This window comes from Cyprinodon tularosa, unplaced genomic scaffold (assembly GCF_016077235.1).
Source record: "Cyprinodon tularosa strain WSP-4 unplaced genomic scaffold, ASM1607723v1 ctg264, whole genome shotgun sequence".
Classification (NCBI taxonomy): Eukaryota; Metazoa; Chordata; class Actinopteri; order Cyprinodontiformes; family Cyprinodontidae; genus Cyprinodon; species Cyprinodon tularosa.
In genome coordinates, this window is record NW_024038968.1 from 71,737 (window position 1) to 92,117 (window position 20,381).

Genomic DNA, 20,381 nt, shown 5'->3' on the forward strand with positions numbered 1-20,381 from the left:
TAATGAACCATTGATTATTCCTTGCTAACCGGACTTTTCCTTTAAAGGAGAGGGAGCAGAGGTTTGATGGAGAGGTTTACCAAACTGCAGCAAACTAAAGCCAAACTTCACATCATAATGAAGTAGTTTCCTTAGTTTTTTTTATTGTTTTGTCATGTTGAGGCTGCTCAGTACTTTAAATGACTCCACGCTGGATATTCTACTAGTCTTTTTCCTACTTCCCTCACAGCTTTAAAGTCTTATCCAGGTTATCCAGGATTGGATAACCTGTGCTGTTCCTGGATGGAAAAGGAAGGGATTTCAAAGTCCAGATGAAACCTTTTAAACAATCGTCCCCTGAATTAATCCGTACACTACTTGGCTTTTCATTCCCAAAATAAACACAGAAAGGTCATACACTGAGGTTCTGTCATTAAAAAACTTCACGCCACATTATCCAACAGGACGATCTCCACCTTGATAGAGAAAATCATTAACTTCATCTCCAGGTAAACTGCTTACCAACTGAACTAACCTGTCCTTCCTTCCTTCCTCAGCTATAAACGCAGCTCAGCAGTGATAGCCTCAAACACCAGAGCCTGTAATAAACCAGAGCTGTGAAGCAACATCGCCACTGAACCAAACCGAAACCAAAGTCTGTGAGAAGAACTTTATGATGGCTGAGTCACAATATCCTAGCTTCTCAGATTATTTATGGTTTGCACAAATGAATCCACTTCAGAAAATAAAGCATTCAAACTTATTTATTTTACGTTCCTCACTTAAAAAGGACCGAGTCACACCTGTTCCTGAAACTATATGTTAGCTTTAGGTTCTTAGATCTCATCAGTCCAGTAAATAATTTCTAAAAGGAAAGTCCTGGACATTCAGGCATAGATCTGAACCATCTCTGCGTTCTGTTTTAATTTCTAAATCATTAAACCAATCCCACTGTCACACATAGACCAGACCAAGTAGAAACCTGAATGAAATGCTGTAAAGATGAGACATCAGGGCTGGAGGGGAGTGGTCCTTACATTCGGCATTAAGGCAACCAGAACGCGTCAACGCCTTCCAGCAGGAAGTGGTTATAGTCGGCGTACAGTCATGATCCAGGGTTCCTGCAAATCCTTTAAAATCCTGGTTTTAAAGAAACAGTTCCAGGCTTCACACCTGCATCTCCAACACACATCATCATTCAATGATTATTTCACAAATTGATTAATCTGGACATTATTTTTTGGATTAATTGATTAATAATCGGATAGTGAAGGGTTCCTTAAGGAACAATTTTTACAAAATGAAACCAGGTGAAACTAAAACTTTACTACTTGACGAGTTCTGGATAGAGCAGATTGAAAGATGAAATGCTTTTTATCTAAACTTTTTATACATTTCCTTACAATTAGGGATGCACGATATTGGGATTTTGGCCGATATCCGATATTTTAAAACTCATGTAGCCGATAACCGATATCGATACCGATGTTAAAGCTGGACAAAAATAAGTAGTCATTGAAAATAGCTGTTTTGTTATCCATTTCTGACACTTTGAAAAATAATAAACTCAAATATATTTTCATATGCTGATATCAAATAGATTTTTAAAAACGCGGTATCGATCTATTTTACTTTCAAAATCTGGTGAAATTTCATCGTTCTGTTACAAACTCTCGTGATATTTTGCAAATTCTTGCGAGATTTTGTTAGTAAAATAGATAGATGCCACGTCAATATATCAACATATAAAAATATGGCAACATTTGGTGGATTTTCGGGGGATTTCGTAGCATAACGATGACATATAGCAATATTTCATTAGTAAAAGAGATTGATATGGTGTTTTTAAATGGCAATATATCAGCATATGAAGATATTGGGATATTTTAATGGATCAATATTTTTTCCCTCGTCTTTAGAAGTTTTTAAGTCTGTAAAAAAGAAGTTTTTGAGGAAGAAGAAGAAGTAGTATTTTTTATTTTTTTTTTAGACTTTAGAAACTCAGAAGCTGATCAAATATCGGGTTAAATATCGGTGGGGGGGCCGATGTCCGATATTCAGTTTTAAGGCCGATACCGATAGGGGGCCCATTATATCGTGCATCCCTACTTACAATCTTGCTAAAAGTGGGTCACTCTGTCAGCTTGTTTTAGAGACTCCATTAAACGATTAATCAATTACTAAATTAGTTAACGATTATTTCAATAATTAATTAATGGGATTAATGAAGCTAGTAGGAGGGACAGCTGTTGGACGATGGGGAGAGAAGTTACACAATCGACTTTAAAATAAAAAATAATCAAAGTCATTATTAATATTTCATCTTTAGAACATTTGCGTTGAACCGATACCAGACTTGCTCAGTATCCAAACATCAGGAGGAAACGGTGTTAGTAACGCCATGAAACAGCAGCAGACCTACTGATAGAAAACTCACTGCTGTATCCTTCATCTCACTATTCAGTCATCAACAATCCCACATTTCCCCGCTACTCAACTTTATCCAAAAATTAAAACAAAACATATTAGGATGTTTTTTTTTAGCTTAAAATAAAGATTCCAGGCTGGAATTCATCACCCTCATTTTAGACTAAGATCTATATACAGGTGCTGGTCATAAAATTAGAATATCATGAAAAGTAGATTGATTTCAGTAATTCCATTTAAAAAGTGAAACTTGTATATTATATTCATACATTACATACAAACTCATATATTTCAGATGTTTATTTTGTTTAATTTTGATGATTACAAATGACAACAAATGAAAATCTCAAATTCATCATATCAGAAAATTAGAATATTGTGAAAAGGTTCAAAATTGATGGCCCCTGGTGCCACACTCTAATCAGCTAATTAACTCAAACCCCCTGCAAAAGCCTTTAAATGGTCTTTCAGTCTAGTTCTATAGGCTACACAATCATGGGGAAGACTGCTGACTTGACAGTTGTCCAAAAGACGACCATCGACACCTTGCACAAGGAGGGCAAGACACAAAAGGTCATCGCTAAAGAGGCTGGCTGTTCACAGAGCTCAGTGTCCAAGCACATTAATAGAGAGGCGAAGGGAAGGAAAAGATGTGGTCGAAAAAAGTGTACAAGCAAGAGAGATAACCGCACCCTGGAGAGGATTGTGAAACAAAACCCATTCAAAAATGTGGGGGAGATTCACAAAGAGTGGACTGCAGCTGGAGTGAGTGCTTCAAGAACCACCACACACAGACGTATGAAAGACATGGGTTTCTGCTGTCGCATTCCTTTTGTCAAGCCACTCTTGAACCACAGACAGCGTCAGAAGCGTCTTGCCTGGGCTAAAGAGAAACAGGACTGGACTGCTGGTGAGTGGTCCAAAGTCATGTTCTCTGATGAAAGTAAATTTTGCATTTCCTTTGGAAATCAAGGTCCCAGAGTCTGGAGGAAAAGAAGAGAGGCACTTCATCCACGTTGCTTGAAGTCCAGTGTAAAGTTTCCACAGTCAGTGATGGTTTGGGGTGCCATGTCATCTGCTGGTGTTGGTCCATTGTGTTTTCTGAGGTCCAGGGTCAACGCAGCCACATACCAGGAAGTTTTAGAGCACTTCATGCTTCCTGCAGCTGACCAACTTTTTGGAGATGCAGATTTCATTTTCCAACAGGACTTGGCACCTGCACACAGTGCCAAAGCTACCAGTACCTGGTTGAAGGACCATGGTATCCCTGTTCTTAATTGGCCAGCAAACTCTCCTGACCTTAACCCCATAGAAAATCTATGGGGTATTGTGAAGAAGAAGATGCAATACACCAGACCCAACAATTCAGAAGAGCTAAAAGCCACTATTAGAGCAACCTGGGCTATCATAACACCTGAGCAGTGCCACAGACTGATCGACTCCATGCCACGCCGCATTGCTGCAGTAATACAGGCCAAAGGAGGCCCAACTAAATACTGAGTGCTGTACATGCTCATACTTTTCATGTTCATACTTTTCAGTTGGCCAACATTTCTATAAATCCTTTGTTTTTATTGGTCTTCAGTAATATTCTAATTTTCTGATATGATGAATTTGAGATTTTCATTTGTTGTCATTTGTAATCATCAAAATTAAACAAAATAAACATCTGAAATATATGAGTTTGTATGTAATGTATGAATATAATATACAAGTTTCACTTTTTAAATGGAATTACTGAAATCAATCTACTTTTCATGATATTCTAATTTTATGACCAGCACCTGTATATAAAAAAATTCACCTAAGATTGTAATCAGAAGGAATTTATTAATTTCCATTTCTCTTTTTTATTAATTTACTACTGACATACCTGCTCTGATAGTTCTTGTTATTCAGCTAGATGATCAGGAAATGAAATTATTCTGCCCAAAACAAGAACAGACTTTAATTATTTCTTATTTTAAAGAGAATAAAAACACCATAATAATCCAGATTAAAAACTATTCTAGATTACAGAGGTCCATGAAGCATCTGCTCACAAATGAAACCAGTGGGAGTTTACCTGGTTGATTTAATGAGAATTAAACTTGTTCTTTTCACAAAAACTTCAGTAATAAAAAAATAAATAAAAATAGACTGAACGTCAACAGGAATAAAATGAAAGAGAGGATGATGATGATGATGATGATGATGAGCTCTGAATTAGTTGGCTGGATGCAGGGGCGGATTTAGGAAATTTGTGGCCCTAAGCAAAGACAGGCAGGGCCCCTCTGAATGGAGAAGACATCAAACAAAACCGTTCTCCAGATAGATAAATGTTAATAGATTAGACATCCATTATCTGTTCTAGGTTGTGTCCCTCTCTTCTTGTCCCTTTTCTTCTTGTTTTCCTCTCCATGTTTTGTACTCAGCTGACTTTTCATGCTGTCTCTAAAGGAATGAAAGATTTTTTCCAAGCACTAAGCTCACTTAGCTGATTGCTCCTTCCTGTGTTTCCAAAAAGGCCAAAGTAAATAACCCAGTCCTTCTTTTCACTGTAGACAAGCCATGATCTGCTTATCTGTTCTCCATTTTTCATTTGGATGAAATAATAGCTGCATGAATCATGACAGCAGACAAGATAGAGGAGAGCAGGAGGCGGGGTTACCAATCTACTCGCTCTGGAGAGCAGAGTTCGCTGCTTTTAGATGTTGTCTCCAAAGTCTCCAGTAGCAGAAAAAAGTCTCTAGATTTGGCGCTAGGAGCTTTTTAGAAATCAAAGTGCTAGAGGGGTCTGAAAAGTGGCTAAATATAGCGACTAAAGCGCTAAGTTGGCAACGCTGCTCTTTGCATGGTTTGTTTTCAAATGGTTTGCTGCTGTCTGTTTGGACCTTTCTGAACATGTGCAGCAAATGGACTGATCCAATATGGTGGACACTGAAGGGGGGGGGGCTGAGACACACTTAATATTATCAGCCTTCTGATGGCATTTTAGCCAAAAGGATTTTTATCAAAAACATAGTTAATGTGCATAAATTACTTTTATGGGGCCCCCAGGATCTTGGGGCCCCAGTATTGCCCCCACCCCCCCGGCTGGATGGATGACCAAGTGTTAATGCTGGTTTATTATCTTTATCTCTTTAAGATGTGGACTGCTTTAGATTTGTTAGAGCAGCAGATTCCCTATCTGGGAAAAAGGAGATTCAGATCAGAACAGAAACCTGCAGATAGAAACAAACTAGATCTGCTATGAAAACATCTGAACATTTTATTCTGGGATAAACCCGACAAACATGCTAAAACCAACAAAATGAAAGTAAGAAAATAATGTTTTAAAAATGTCTAGAGAACTCAGGAGGGTTTGATTTTAGACAGAAGCAGGGTGCGCAAAAACCATGCAGCTCTCTATAGCGACCCCTGCTGCAGAGCAGCGGCACTGCAGCCAATGAGCGCGCAGAAGTACAGAGTGAAGGTAGAAATGCATCATGCACAGGTAACCAGCCAGAGGCTGAACAAACAGCCCGTAAAACTTTGTTTTTCCATCCAGCAGCTGGAAGCAGGCAGACCTACTCACCTTCCACTGATAATCCCTGTTTGGTCCCAGCTCAGGCCAAGTCCCAGTCCTCCCAGTAGCTCCTCTAAAGTCCCAGTCCTCCCAGTAGCTCCTCTAAAGCATCCAGTCCGTGTGCCGGGGCGCGCAGACCTGATCCCGGACCGGGAGCACAGATCCGGAGGTTGAGCTTCAGCAGGTTCCTCCGCCCGCAGCTCCAGCCGCTCAATGGTGTCTGGGACCGGGAGGCGCTCCGATTCCACCGGCGTCCAAAAGGGGTGGGCAGAGGGGGACGGGACGGTGGTGCCTTCACTGCGCGTGGGATTCCCAAACACCAAAACCAGTTTGCCTCATGGGACTGGATGAGATTCACACATTTATGGAAAATATGGAGAAAACAACCAAAACATATTGAAACACTTTAAACAGAAAGACTACCCAGTTAACAGGGGAGCAATTCATTACAATAACAGTTTAGGATATTTCAAAAAAGTTAAAAAAAACAACACTAGCACTCCCCGGCAAAATAATATACTACTATCAGGTCAATTTTAGGGTTGCAGGGACAAAACCTTAACCCGATGTTTAAGATCTAAACAGGGGATGGAAAACTTTATTCTTTTCCCCCATTACCTTTTAAAACCGTGCTGCAGGCACCAAGGAGATGCTTCTAACAGAGGCGTAAACTTGACTTTCTGCTTCTTCTCAGTGGTGTATTTTATGTTTCTACTTTTACCTTCACTATGAGTTATTTTCATGTTTTGATTTTTTAATCATTCAATTCATCGCTTTTAGTTTGGTCGTTGTCTGCTGCATTCTGATGAAGATTCTCAGTCATTCAGGTCATTTTCATTCCAAAAAAGTAAAAAAACAACAACAATCCTCTGGACTTTGTTTCAGAGTTTGAAGACGTTTCTCTTCCCATCCAGGAAGATTTTTCATTTCAAAATTTCAGAAATAGGGTTTAGTTCCAGGTTTTATACAGCAGCCCAACAAAGCCTGGTTTTAGTTTAGAAAACATGCAAATATTGATGGTTAAATACTGGTCCTCAAAAGAATGTCCTTTGTCCATAAGGTGTAGACGTACCGCAGAGTCTTGTCCTGAGGAGGGCGCTCTCCTGTGTTGGACCATGCGTCTGTGGAGAGGTTGTTTGGTTTCTCCAATATAAAGATCAGAGCATTCCTCCCTGCATTGAACTGCAAACACTCTGCTCAGATTTAGTCTGAGCTTTGGTCTTTAGGATATTTAATTAATCTCATCTAATATCGATTGGAAGACGTTAAATAGCATTAAACATTATTGTGTCGTTTTATGGAAGAAACTTACCCTTAGTTGCTGCTTACATCGAGAGTTTCACTTTTTTATCTGTTTAGCTTCCGCAAAGTTTTATATATGCATTAAACTGGTTTGCAAACAGCAGAGGTGTCAAAGTCTTAATGTTTATTCCTCCAGTATAAATCCTGCTGTTTACAAACACTTTTGTAGAAGTTAGAGGATCAAATTCAGCTTTTTACTCCAGTAAAGTGTAAAAGTACCATGTTTTAAAAACTACTAAAAGTTTTAAAACTACTTAAAGTAAAAGTAATGAAGGAAAAATGTTAGGGAAAGAAGCTTTAAAACTTATACTGGTAGTACGGAAGACAATTAGGGCCACTGAGCAAAAATAAAAAATGGTTAACGGATTTTTTTTATTATGTTTTGGTTTAATATGGGGGGAAAAAGTCAAAATTAGGACTTTAATCTCAGAATTCTGGTTATTTGTCCCATATTTAACTGAAATGAAATAAAAAAATCTGTTAACTTTTCCAATTTTTTTCAGTGGCCTTAATCGTCTTCCGTAGGTTACTGCACTACCCTGTTAAAGGAACATTTTTCTACAATTCTGAATGATAGCTTCCCCAGACTTAATCTTCTTTGTTTTATAACTAATGGTAAGTGTCACATTTAACTTTGCATCATATTGAAACTATTTATTTTGGTTTGTGGTGAGCAACAAGTTGGGGCAGCACCGAGTCCAACCACAAAGAAATTAATTGTCTGGATAACACTAATATTTTTATGGTTTTTAATAATTTTTAAACACCAACAGGCCAAAATAGAAATGAGCTTAAATGAAACCAAACTAAGGAGTCTATTTTTAAAATGTAAGGAGTAGAAGGAAAAAGTTGTCTAAAAAATATTTACTGTAGTAAATTATAGACAGCATTAGTACTGAAGGAAACAAAGTATTTGTACTTTGTTAGTTGACGCCTCTGGCCAACATCAGCTGTAAAAAAATAAATAAATAAATCGTGTCATAATCTTCTTACTGAGGAAACACAAAAACATTATTTCCATGAAATCGTAAATGCAGCAACAGATGGTAGAGAGCTGACTGCTGCATGGCTGTCCCCTACTGGCCATAGTGGAAAATAACATGCATTCATGCAACAGCTTCACCTCTGAGGGGCCGGAGGGACTAAACAGATATGGGCAAAACTTTTCATTGAAGGAAAAAAAAAAAAAGCTTCTTGCTGATGATGTTTGGCTAAAAGCAGAACATGATGAACCAGCAGCACAGAAATAAAAAACAAGCTTACGGCCGAGATGAATTAAGAGACGTTTCCAAGCAGAACATCACTTATTTCAGCCTAAAATAAACATGCTGTGCTGATGCCTGATTCACACCAAGCTTTTCTTGTTTGCTTTTGCTCTGAATTTCAAACAGAAGCTTAGAACTGAGGTATTTCTGGGAAAAGAGGCAAAACGGCTTCTGTTCATTGCAGGGGTCATTTGGTCATTAGTTAGGAAATAAAAATACAGTGTGAATGAGAGAGCCTGTCTGTGTGGGGGCAATGCACGGCATTCACATCCCTGTGAAAAACACTGAGCCATTCATGGTTAGACGCTCTCAGAGAGGAGCGGGCCCTGCTGGGACTGATGGGGGATGGAGGCTCAGGGGGCCGGCTGGGAGCATGGGGGAGGTGTAGGCAGAGATGGGCCTTTTCCCTCAACTTTATTGTCACAGGGTCACAAACGGCGGCAGGCTGCCTGCTTTTTGCAACCAAATAACGACCTTTTACAGCCAGCATGAGGAGCACGCTCTAAAATACACTTCAGCTTTTGCTTTGTTAACATGAACAACCAACTGTCTGGGATCTTCAATCGACACCAAGACAATGTAAATCCCTTTATTGTTCCGCAATGTGGAAACTCACTCTGCATTTAACACATCCCCATGTGGAGCAGTGGGCTGCCATTGGGCGGCATCCGGGGAGCAGTCTGGGGTTAAGGGTCTGGTTCAGGGACCCAGAGTGGAGGCTGTGGGGATCATAGCGGGTACCAGCAACCTTCTCAGGGCACAAGCACACTGCTCTAACCACTAGGCCATCATAAGGTCCAGAATCTGTTCAGTTACTTTGATCTTGGACCTTGGCTATGCCTGCCTCAAGAGCCATGTTGTTTTATTGTTGACGTTTGTCAAAAACGCTGCAAGATTTGGGGTATTGTGTCTTTGTTTTCATTGTAGCTTCCCAGAGATTGAGGTTATAGTGTTGCAAGTGGTACCAAATGAAAGCTAATTTAATTATCTTACATATGGTGCCAAACACGTTTACACCTGTGTAAATTTAACAAATTGTAATTAGTTTTGCTCCGATACTGATACCACTATCAGGTGGGGCTCCGATCCAGCACTAAAATGGTGGTATCGGTATTGGCGAGTCCTAACAAATACAGCAACGATACCATTTTGGGAGTCAAAAGGTTATTAAACTATTGTCACTGTTACATCCCCTGGCAGAGTCTAGGGGGTGTAAGGGACCAACATAAATTTAGACAGTGAATGAAGGAGTGAATAGGGCATTTTAAAAGTCTCTCAGAGAGAGCCCAGGCCAAAATAACAAACAAAACAACCCTAACAAAAAGAAAAGTGGACCTTACTCAATATGAAACCAAAATATACTAAACTACAATATAACCTACCTAACCAACACATAAACAGGAGAAAACTGGGGTTAAACAAAAAGGCAGATCTCCCCTACAAAAAACATCCAAGCAGGTTTACATGGTAGCAATCTTAGCAGCCCATTAGATTAGATTAGATTAGATTAGATTCTACAATGAACACAGAGGTGTGTGGCAGACATATTGCCCAGAGGCCCTGAAGCACTGCTTCACATGCCTTAAATAGTCCTCAGATGATTTTGATTGGCTGAGACTCAGGAAGCAGCAGCCACTCTTAAAGGCGGAGCCTAAAACACAGCATGATGTTAATTGGATGCAAGAAAAAAGAACAACATCCATCATGGGGATGTAACAACCCCACCCATAAGAACAATTGCACACAATCACACCCTTGAGAGTGTGTCTGCTACCACAATGTCACATCCTTTTTTGTGCTTGATATCAATGTTAGAATTTTAAGTGATATAACAGTCACCCATTCCAGGTAGGCAATAAAACTACTGGATTCACTTTGTATTAGTCATTTTTCCTGCTCCACAAAGGCAGGCAGCAGCTTGACAAAGCCACAATGGCAATTATTTTACATCCAAGTAGTCTGCAGTTCTTCATATATACACACACACATCAATTACAAACAGAAGGTATCAGTGTGGTATTGGTATCGGCCAATACTGCACAGTCAGGTATCGGGTATTGGGGCCAAAAAATGGCATCGGCACAGCACAAACATACATATTTTTTATCCAAAAAAAGATGAAAATTTGGATCTAGCATACAAACTAATCAAGCTAGGTGTATATATATATATATATATATATATATATATATATATATATATATATATATATATATATATATATATATATATATATATATATATATATATATATATATATACACTACCGTTCAAAAGTTTAGGGTTGGGGAAAAGTTGGGAGGAAAATAGTAAACAAAGGCAGGAATCCAAAATTCCAACAAATAATGAAAAGCAAACCAAAACTATGGAGACATCTGGGGAAACCAAACACGAGGAGCCAGGGAGAGATGAGGTAGGTAGACAACAGCATGGGAGGACAGCAAAGACAAAGAACCAACAAAGAGTGAGAGCAGAGGGAGAGTATAGGTAGCTGACTGAGACAAAGGCAGGGCTAACAAGCAGATGAGCAGCAGGTGTGAGAGGAGACAACGAAGGAGCCAAGGGGCAAGGAACACACACACAAGAGGGCAACAGAAAAACATGACAACTAACATAAATTTAGAAATTACAACAAAACAGTAATTTTGTTGGCAGGCTGGCGGCGACGCCGTCTCTGACAAAGGAGGGCCTCCGAAGGAGGCCGGCGGCAACGCCATCTCTCACTTAGCAGCTGCCTTGAGGGACGCCACCTCTGACGCAGCAGCTGCCTTGGGGGACGCCATCTCTGACGCAGCAGCTGCCTTGGGGGGAGCCACCTCTGACGCAGCAGCTGCCTTGGGGGGAGTCACCTCTGAAGCAGTAGCTGCCTTGAGGGACGCCACCTCTGACGCAGCAGCTGCCTTGGGGGACGCCGTCTCTGACGCAGCAGCTGCCTTGGGGGGAGCCACCTCTGACGCAGCAGCTGCCTTGGGGGGAGTCACCTCTGACGCAGCAGCTGCCTTGGGGGACGCCGTCTCTGACGCAGCAGCTGCCTTGGGGGGAGCCGACTGCAGCACAGGAACAACCTCAGAGGAGGCTTGGAGCGCCCACTGAGGGCTCTTGGAGGGTTGAAGCGACCGCTGAGGGCTTCCGGAGGCTTGGAGCACCCGCTGAGGGCTTACTCGATGGTGCAATTGTGACCGGAGAGCATGAGCGCCCAGCGTTGCATGCGAGCTGCAGCCAAGGAATGGGGTGCTTTTCTCTGGACTGAGGATGGTTGTAAGTGGGTGATGGTCAGTGAGCAGTGTGAATGTATTGCCGTAGAGGTATTGATAGAACTTTTGTACTCCAAAGACTATCGCTAACGCCTCCCTCTCGATCTGTGCGTAGTTTTGTTTCGCTTTGCTGAGTGTTTTGGAGGCAAAGGCGATTGGTTTTTCTTTGGCATCCAGCCTGATGTGAGACAGAACAACTCCGACTCCATAGGGTGAAGCATCGCAAGCAAGGTCTGTTGACACCAGGAGTGCTTTGGCTTTCTAGAACGCAGATGCAGAGTGAGCCTAGCTTTCACTCCCTTCATGGTGCCTAACTGATCTGAGAAAACAGCAGAGTATCTCTAACACATTCTCAAAGCTGTCTGTCTGTGTGTATACAATAGCATGTACAGTCTTTAAGTCTCTCCAATAGGGGGTTTTCAGTGACGTCACTGGCCAGCTCCCGGTCCGCCATCTTGGGTGGCATATTATCCTATATCATATATATCATGTCGCGAATGGATAAGTACGCCAGCACGCTAGAGCCACCAGATCATGGAACATATCTAAAGAAATGTTCCGTGATCGACCATATGGACCCCTATGCCCTCCACGGTGCCTTGTTTAGCACTAATCCAGATGATTAGCCAAATGTAGAGCACAGCGACATAGTTCATTACCTGGTGTTCAGTGAAAACCCTCTGCACACTCTGGAGGAAATGAGAGCGTACAAGGGTCTAGAGGCTCACAACCAGTTCACATCTGGTTGCGTACAAGATGTCGAAGTAATGTACATGAAGGAAATCGCCATCATACATGGACAGTTGAGTTTTAATAAGATGGTAAAAATGTAAACAATCCGACGCAGGGCTCGCTATGCTAGGTTTCTAACGGCCAGCGGCCGGCGGTGCGCGAACGCGCTTGCCTGCAGGGCCGATCGATGCCGCTCGCGGCTTTAATTATTTAAGCAGAACAATGATCAGTGCAAAATTAAGTTGTATTTACCAGAGATGAAGTGTAGACTGCAAATTCTGTCGGGGTAGGATGGCTCCCACAGTCCATTGGGATTTGTCTGCCTGGGTCCTTTTTCACTGAAAATATCCATTTCTTTCTTCGTCCTTCGGTAAACGAAAGAAACGTACATCCAACGATTTGGAATGCCTCTGTGTGGCATAAATTAAAAGCACGCTCTAATTCACCCGTTTTGCCACGGTGTTATGCCACAACACATGTTAAAACGTCTGAAGGCATGAAATATGAATAAGAGTTTTTGAACTTTAATTTATCTAATGCTGATTATTCATTGAATGATTTGACTTTAATTATTTAAAATACTTTCACAGCAAAAATTATATGCGATTAATTTAGATTAATTAATTACAGAGTATGTAATTAATTAGATTAATTTTTTTAATCGATTGACAGCCCTAGTTTATGCATGTTACAGTGACACTTTAAACCAATTTGTTCAACAGCAAGGGGGGCCTTACACTTACAGAATTGCATTATGCATGATAAATAATCAGACTATTAAATCACAAGTAATCAGAAAGAGAAAAATTATGACAATTTGTTAATGTAATTGTTAAATAACAGTTCATTTAAAAAAAAATGCAATATTAAAACTGTTCTTATTTTAATTTCAGGTCCTTCACTCGCAAAGTGTCCGTGCTACAGCAACACATCCGTGGATTCTTGCCAAGCGGGATGGCCTCGTACTAACTGGGCATTGCGACTGCAAGGCAGGAATGGGCAGCACCTCCACCCATGTCGCTGCCATGCTGTTTCAGCTAGAGGCAGCTACCAAGATACGTGCATCAAAGACAGTGACTGAATCAAAGGCGTACTGGCTTCTCCCAGGGGGTGTGAAGGATGTTCCTAGCGCGCCAGTATCCGACATAGACTTTAGCTCTGCCAAGAGCAAACGTCAGAAACTTAATGATAGTATAGCAGCGCTCTCGCTTCCGTCGCCAAGAGTTAGTTCCACACCTGCTTGTGTGCGACCTGCTCAGCATGTGGCTGTTAAAACCAGCGAAAAGCAGGAGGCGTTCCTGACAGCCGTCAGCAAGCTGAGGCCTAAAGCAGCTGTACTGGCTGCCTGTGATGACTTTGCTGCTGCCTTCCGCCCTAAAGCGACAACTAGCAAGTACCCCGCACCTTTAGTTGATCTGAAGGATGTAAAATACCAGGCTATGAGTAGGGCTGATCTGGAGGAAGTCTGTGCTGAGATCAGTATAAGCGTCACTCCGGAGCAAGCTAAACATATTGAAGAGGCTACTAGAGCTCAGGCGGATTCAAAGTTATGGCATGTCTTCCGTGCTGGACGAGTGACTGCTTCATCTATGAAGGCTGCATGCCATACATCATTAGAGAAGCCCTCACCAAGTCTGGTGAGGGCCCTGTGCCATCCGGACAATAACAAACTGTGTGTTCCTGCAACAGAGCATGGAAAGGCACATGAAGAAGAGGCCAAGCTGGCTTATTTCAACATGCATAAGTTGCAACACACCACTGCTGTGTTGTCTGCCAGTGGACTGGTGATAAACTCCACCCACCCTGAACTCGGTGCATCGCCTGACGCTCTGGTGTCATGCGAGTGTTTTGGACGAGGGGTGGTAGAGGTTAAGTGCCCCTACACTGTGAATCGCCCGGAAGAACACCCCTGCCTAGAGACAACCCCTGATGGTCTGCGGCTGAACATATCACATCAGTACTATTATCAAGTACAGACACAAATCCATCTGTGTGAGGTGGCCTACTGCGACTTTGTTGTCTGGACACGTGAGGCCATGCTTGTCCTCAGGGTTCTTCCGGACAGCACTTTCTGGGAGAATGTTTGCTGTAAGAGCAAGAAATTCTTCAAGAAAGTCCTGCTTCTAGAGCTGTGTGGCAATTACTTTACCAAGAGGGACAAGCTGTGTTTTTCCCCCATCAAACAGAATAGAAATGTTGATCAGTTCTGTCTGTGTTGTGGGGGACAAGCACAGTCTAACATGGTGCCATGCAGAAATGTCATGTGTGAGGGACAATGGTTCCACATGGAATGTGTGAAGTTGAAGCGTATGCCCAAAGGTAAATGGGTGTGTCCTAAGTGCCGTATTGTACCATAAGTATATCTGTAAGCAAGGTGTTCTCAGCTGTAGGCTTGGAGGTGGTTTGGTACCAGGCCACCATCAAGCCTACAGCTGAGCTCACTCACTTCATGGTATTTAATTTTCAATTCTTACCGATATGAAAGGTTACTATTCATAAGATTGTATATATGACACACTAAGTAACCTGATGTGAGATATACTGTCACGTTCACTGATGTTATGTACCTTATGTCATTTATGTTGTTAATAAATTATATTAACCTAAAAATAGTCTAGTTATTGTATCTGCAATGTTTGTTATTATTATTATTATTATTGTTAAGATTCTGTCCCCCTAAAGAGGGGCCTTTTTGGGGGCTTTATCATATTCAAAAACTCACCAAACTTGGCAGGTGCATCAAGACTGTTTAAAAATTTTGTATTTTAAGGTCGTCACAAGGCGTAGCTGTAGAGCTCAACAAGACGCTCAGCATTCACATTTAACGTCATGGTGAGATTATCACAGTAAGTCAGCCATTTTAGGTTGAAGGTCTGATTTTCAGCTGAAATTTGATGAAAATAGCAATGGAATGTGATGAACTCCCAGACTTTTTAAGTGATCAGCTTTAAACTCGGTTAGTCTGATCATAAGGCATGCACAATCTAAAGTTATCGACACAGTGAGTTTTTGAAAATGCTGAAGGGGGGTTAGCAGGGGTCAAAGTTCACCTACTTGCCAACTTATACATAATATGGATACCAAACAGTCAATATAATGATCATATGGTTTGGTTTGTGGTCTCTTGCTGCCACCTGCAGGACACATTCACCCACAGAAGTGACCTGTAATTTTAACAAACCCCCAGTATTGATGTAAAAAACACATTTGGCACAGTTTGGTGACATTTTTGGATAAATGTGCCAAAATGGCCCCTCAGCCTAAGAAATGTCTCACTAATACCATTCTAAAATAAATATGATTCATCTGATTGAGTCCAAATTTGGTATATTTTTACACAACATTTAGATTTAAAAGTCTGTACTACTTTTTTGTGCTATAAATAATATTTTGGTAGTGTTTTGCAATGTTTATTTCAAAGAAAATTTTTGTGAGGTTCAAAAAATGCAAAATATTTTGTATTTTGTCCCCAATATTTCAGGCAGGGTCAAAGCTACAATGGTGCTGACACCAGAAAACCATTCTATGACATCTTACCTTTACAGACGTACCAAAAGTTTCTTCTTAAATCTAATAGCTGTGAGGCTATAAGTGAATTACTTTTGTGTGTTTTTGTCAGGCAGAAATTTATTTATACCCCCTGAGGGTGTAAGAGGTCTGATATAAAAACTGCAAACATTTTTTATATATTAACACAAAATTGCACATTTTAGTTTAAATGACATGCTTTGTATATGAACTATGAAAATGAAGAAAATTGAGTATGGAGTCTTAAATATATTTAATTACATTTACAATGAAAAATACAAAGTGTGACATGGATACTACAATCCCTGCATTTCTAATCAAATGACACAATTCCATCCGAAAGATTGAATAAAGAACATGCTACTTTTGCAATTTTGTCTAATAATGTCAAGTTATTCTGATCTCTAACTTGCACATAGTCTAGAGGTACAGGCCCACCCACCATATTGTATCTCTGCCTAATGCCCCCTATTACCCGCTCTACATGTATGCGTAAATGAGATATTTTTCGAGTTTCTATGACATCACACATAGACAGTTGTTTCTTTCCTTTCATGAAGGCAGGAATCTTTACTTCGGCCTGTAATAAGCCGACCAAATCTTTTATGTCAAAGCCTCGGTCAGCCAGGATGATGTCTCCTGGTAAAATGTGACTTAAGAACCCAGATTTTTCTGCAATGGCTTTGTCACTGGTACGCCCACCCCATGCTTCCGAAATAAAACTGACTGAACCCATTGGACATATGGCAATTAAAAATTTCACAGTGTTATGATGCTTGTAGTTTGACAAAGTCTGTGCTTGAGCAATTAAACCTGTTGGTCTATCAGTAAATACTTCAAAACAATCTATAATTGCACTCACACGCACACCGTACTGTTTCCAAAACTCCATTGGAGTGCTTTCGAACAATGCCTCCCTGGACGGCCATTTCACAAGAAATCCAATATTATGGTACATGACATTGATAACATGACTGAAGGTGCCAGACACAGTAGGGCAGGACACATTAAAACGGTAAGCAATATCATGTACAGATAAGTTTAAACGAAGTCTCATTAGAGTAAGAACCATTTGCTGGAATTTGTTGAGACAGCTATTGGGTCCATAGGTTAACTCATCTGAAATATAATTGAACAATAACATCAGAAGAGTAAATGATGGCAAGCCAGTGTAAAACCTAACTTTGCCATCATCATTTTCAAAATTCCTCTGACAAACAGTAGATTCTTCAACCTTAATCCGCAATTCCATATTTTCCCGTGTCAGTCTATTCAGTTCTGACTGCATGCCATCGATGATCGACATGGATATATCCGTTTGGCAGGCCACAGTGTTCGGTTCTGCTGTCAGAGTGTCATCTGTATCGGGTAGTGGCTCCACACCTGATATTTCTAAGTCCTCGTTAGGCTTGAATGACTTGCTGAGAGAGATAAGGCTCTCAGCAGCATCATATAGCTTCCTTTTATGAGCCCTCTGCTGCACACGCTCTTTCCGGGATGCTGTCAGGTCTGAAGCTGGTTTCATCTTAGAATGGCCTAGGAGAAGGCTAGGACCCCAGTCCGGGTTATCACAGTCGAAGGGTGCTGCAGGTTTACCTGGAAAACAAAAAGCATTGTTGCTTAGCAAAGAAAATGCCATAAAGTTACAAAATAGCAATAGAAATAGATTATCACATCAAGTTCTTTTTTTGCAAGCTCTAACATTGTGTTCACATATTTTACATTATTATCATCAATTTCTTTTTTAATAAGTACATTTTATCATAAGCATACAACATACCACCTGTATAGCTATCAGTCACAATAGTAATAATGCCTGAGTACAAAGTTTATCATTCTAATTAGTCAATAACACTGATTGACACACTGACCTCAGAATATAGGTCAAGTAGCAGTGTAGGCTGCAGCCAGGCTTAACTAAACCCCAAATAGATATATTGTTTAATTATAGGGCTTGGGATCCACGTTGCATTGTAGGACGTGGCTGCCATGTAGATTGCAACGCAACATTAAAATACCTCTGACCTAACGTTGTTGAACGAAGAGACGTAGAAGTAGAGTTGAGAAAGAATAGATAGAAAAAAGATGTTAAAATCCCAAAAAGGATCTGAAATTTACCGGGACACATTAAATAGAAAAGCCAGGGACCGGTATGTTGACAAAATCAGTATTATTAATAATTTGGATCCATATGAAGTTCCAAACAATGACTTGTTGCCACTGTTTTGCATATCAGATGTCTTCGGCTACCTTGTTTGTGGTGTGAGCGCCTATACTTCAGAACAGTTCCAAAGCTACAAGTCCTTGGAGTCTCATGTGCAGTTTACGAATGGATGGGTTCAGGAGCTGCAGCTCATAAAGCCAGCAAACAGTGCTAACCGTTAGTGCTAACAACCACTCAGGCATGTAATGTACTTTTAACTAGCTGCTGTGTGTTTCAAAGGTTTGGTTAGTAACGTTAACTGCCAAACCTCCCTAAACCCTCCGGGTTTCTCACATATTTGAGCCTTTTCCCGCTGGTTGAAATCAAGTTAAGGTGAAATTAATCAAATTAAAACACGGCTGAGAGAGGGAGTCCAGTACGCGGTAGTCATAGGCAGTTGTCTGAGTAGCGGCGGCAGAGGCAGTCAACATTGCGGCCACGGAAAGTAATACGTCATGACGCCCAAGCCCTATTATTAATATATTCTTACATGTTTTAAATGCTTGACATTTAATTACCTGTGACAAAGTGAGCACTGCAGACTCTGGCATATTCCAGCTTCACACCGTCCAAATCGGACCTGGATATCCGTGTCAGCCATAGGTGACGGCGTTGTTCAGATAGCTGTTTTGTTTTTTCACATTGATTCACGATTATTGCTGGTATGTGATAGAAAGAGCGTTGATCTCCACCTCCACGGGCCGTGCAACCAACAATTAAACATGTTTTCACCATTTTCACTGTCAATACTGCCTAAGGCGTCATACAATGCAGGGTCAACGGAGCGAAACGACTGCCACCCAATATGGCGGACGCGCTGAGTAGTCACGTGAGCGTGACGTCACCTGAAAACGCCCTATTCAGTTGAATGGCTCTCAACCACTCTCTGCCAAACAATGGTGGAGCATCCACCTTCACCACATACAATGGCAAGACAGCCCGTTGCTTGTTCAGTGCTTGTACTTTAATGACCAGGGGCGGATTTAGGAAATTTGGGGCCCTAGGCAAAGACAGGCATGGGGCCCTCTGAATTGAGAAGACAACATATAGAACAGACCCATTATACAGATACAGAAATTTTAATAGAATAGAAATTTGAGGATGTCATGTATCTTCAAGTTTGTCTATGTCACTTTAACTCGGAGGAAAGAATCTCTCTCTCTCATATATATATATGTGTGTGTGTGTGTGTGTATATATAAATAAATAAAAGGTGCATGTCACAGGAAAGACTAGTGTTGTTACAAATATGACAATTGCTTAAACTACAGAACAGTAAATTATAATCTATAATTAATGTGACCCCTAACATCCCCAGCTGTACACAATAACACACATTAAAGCAATGTAAATACAAAGCTGTAAAGCAGAGTGAGATGTTGGTAATAACTTCTTTATGTTTTTTGAATGTATAACTTAAATTATTAAGGACTAAAACACCTAAAACTTATGGGTGATTTTACAACATTTAAAAGCCTGAGATTTTCCTGAAATTCAACATAAAAAACACCTAAATAATAGATTTTTCATCGTTTGTAGCAAATCCAAATGAAATTAGAAACTTACTTTAAAATGACCCATCTTCAATAAGGTAAATAAATACTTATCAATATAGGGGGAATGTCCCCTTCGACAGCTTAATAATCACTAGTTGTTCAACTCCACACCATGGATCCTCCTCAACAGGCGCCAGCGTTACCGTTGAGTTTCAATGTTCGCGGGTTACTGCTGCTCGCCGCTGCCGCAGTGAAGAAGCCGAACCCCCAAATCCCACATACTCCGTCAGCGCTCCGCTCCGCTGCGCTCCAGACCGCCTGCGCAAAGCAAAGCCTACAGCCGCCGCTGTGGCTCCCGTCCGCTCCGCTCTGAGTTCCTTGGAGATCGTAGAGGGCATGCGCGAGATGAACCAGCGTTTTCGCGGATCATTAAAAATAATTACAATTCATAATTTCTTTTTTTAAATCAAGGCCTTAATTGGCACTAAAATTAATTAAATATGTTTATTGCGCATTTATGATTCTTTAACCCTCCTATCGTCCTCAAATATAGTAACAAATTTGGTCTTTGGGGTCAATTTGACCCCAAGGATATTTACCTCCAGAAAATGATTTACAGAATATTGTTGACCAAGTTTTTGTGACAGG

The 20,381-nt window shown here is 40.8% G+C and overlaps 1 protein-coding gene across 1 annotated transcript in view; it reads right to left on the reverse strand.

Moving 5' to 3' along the window:
• The window catches only part of LOC119786081 (plexin-B1-like), a 75,613-nt gene extending 69,397 nt beyond the window's left edge, over nt 1–6,216 (reverse strand). The window contains exon 1 of the mRNA XM_038289168.1: nt 5,963–6,216. The gene's annotated coding sequence lies outside the window, so the exon portion shown is untranslated. The remainder of the gene's footprint in view (nt 1–5,962) is intronic.
• Between the last annotated feature and the right edge of the window lie 14,165 nt (nt 6,217–20,381).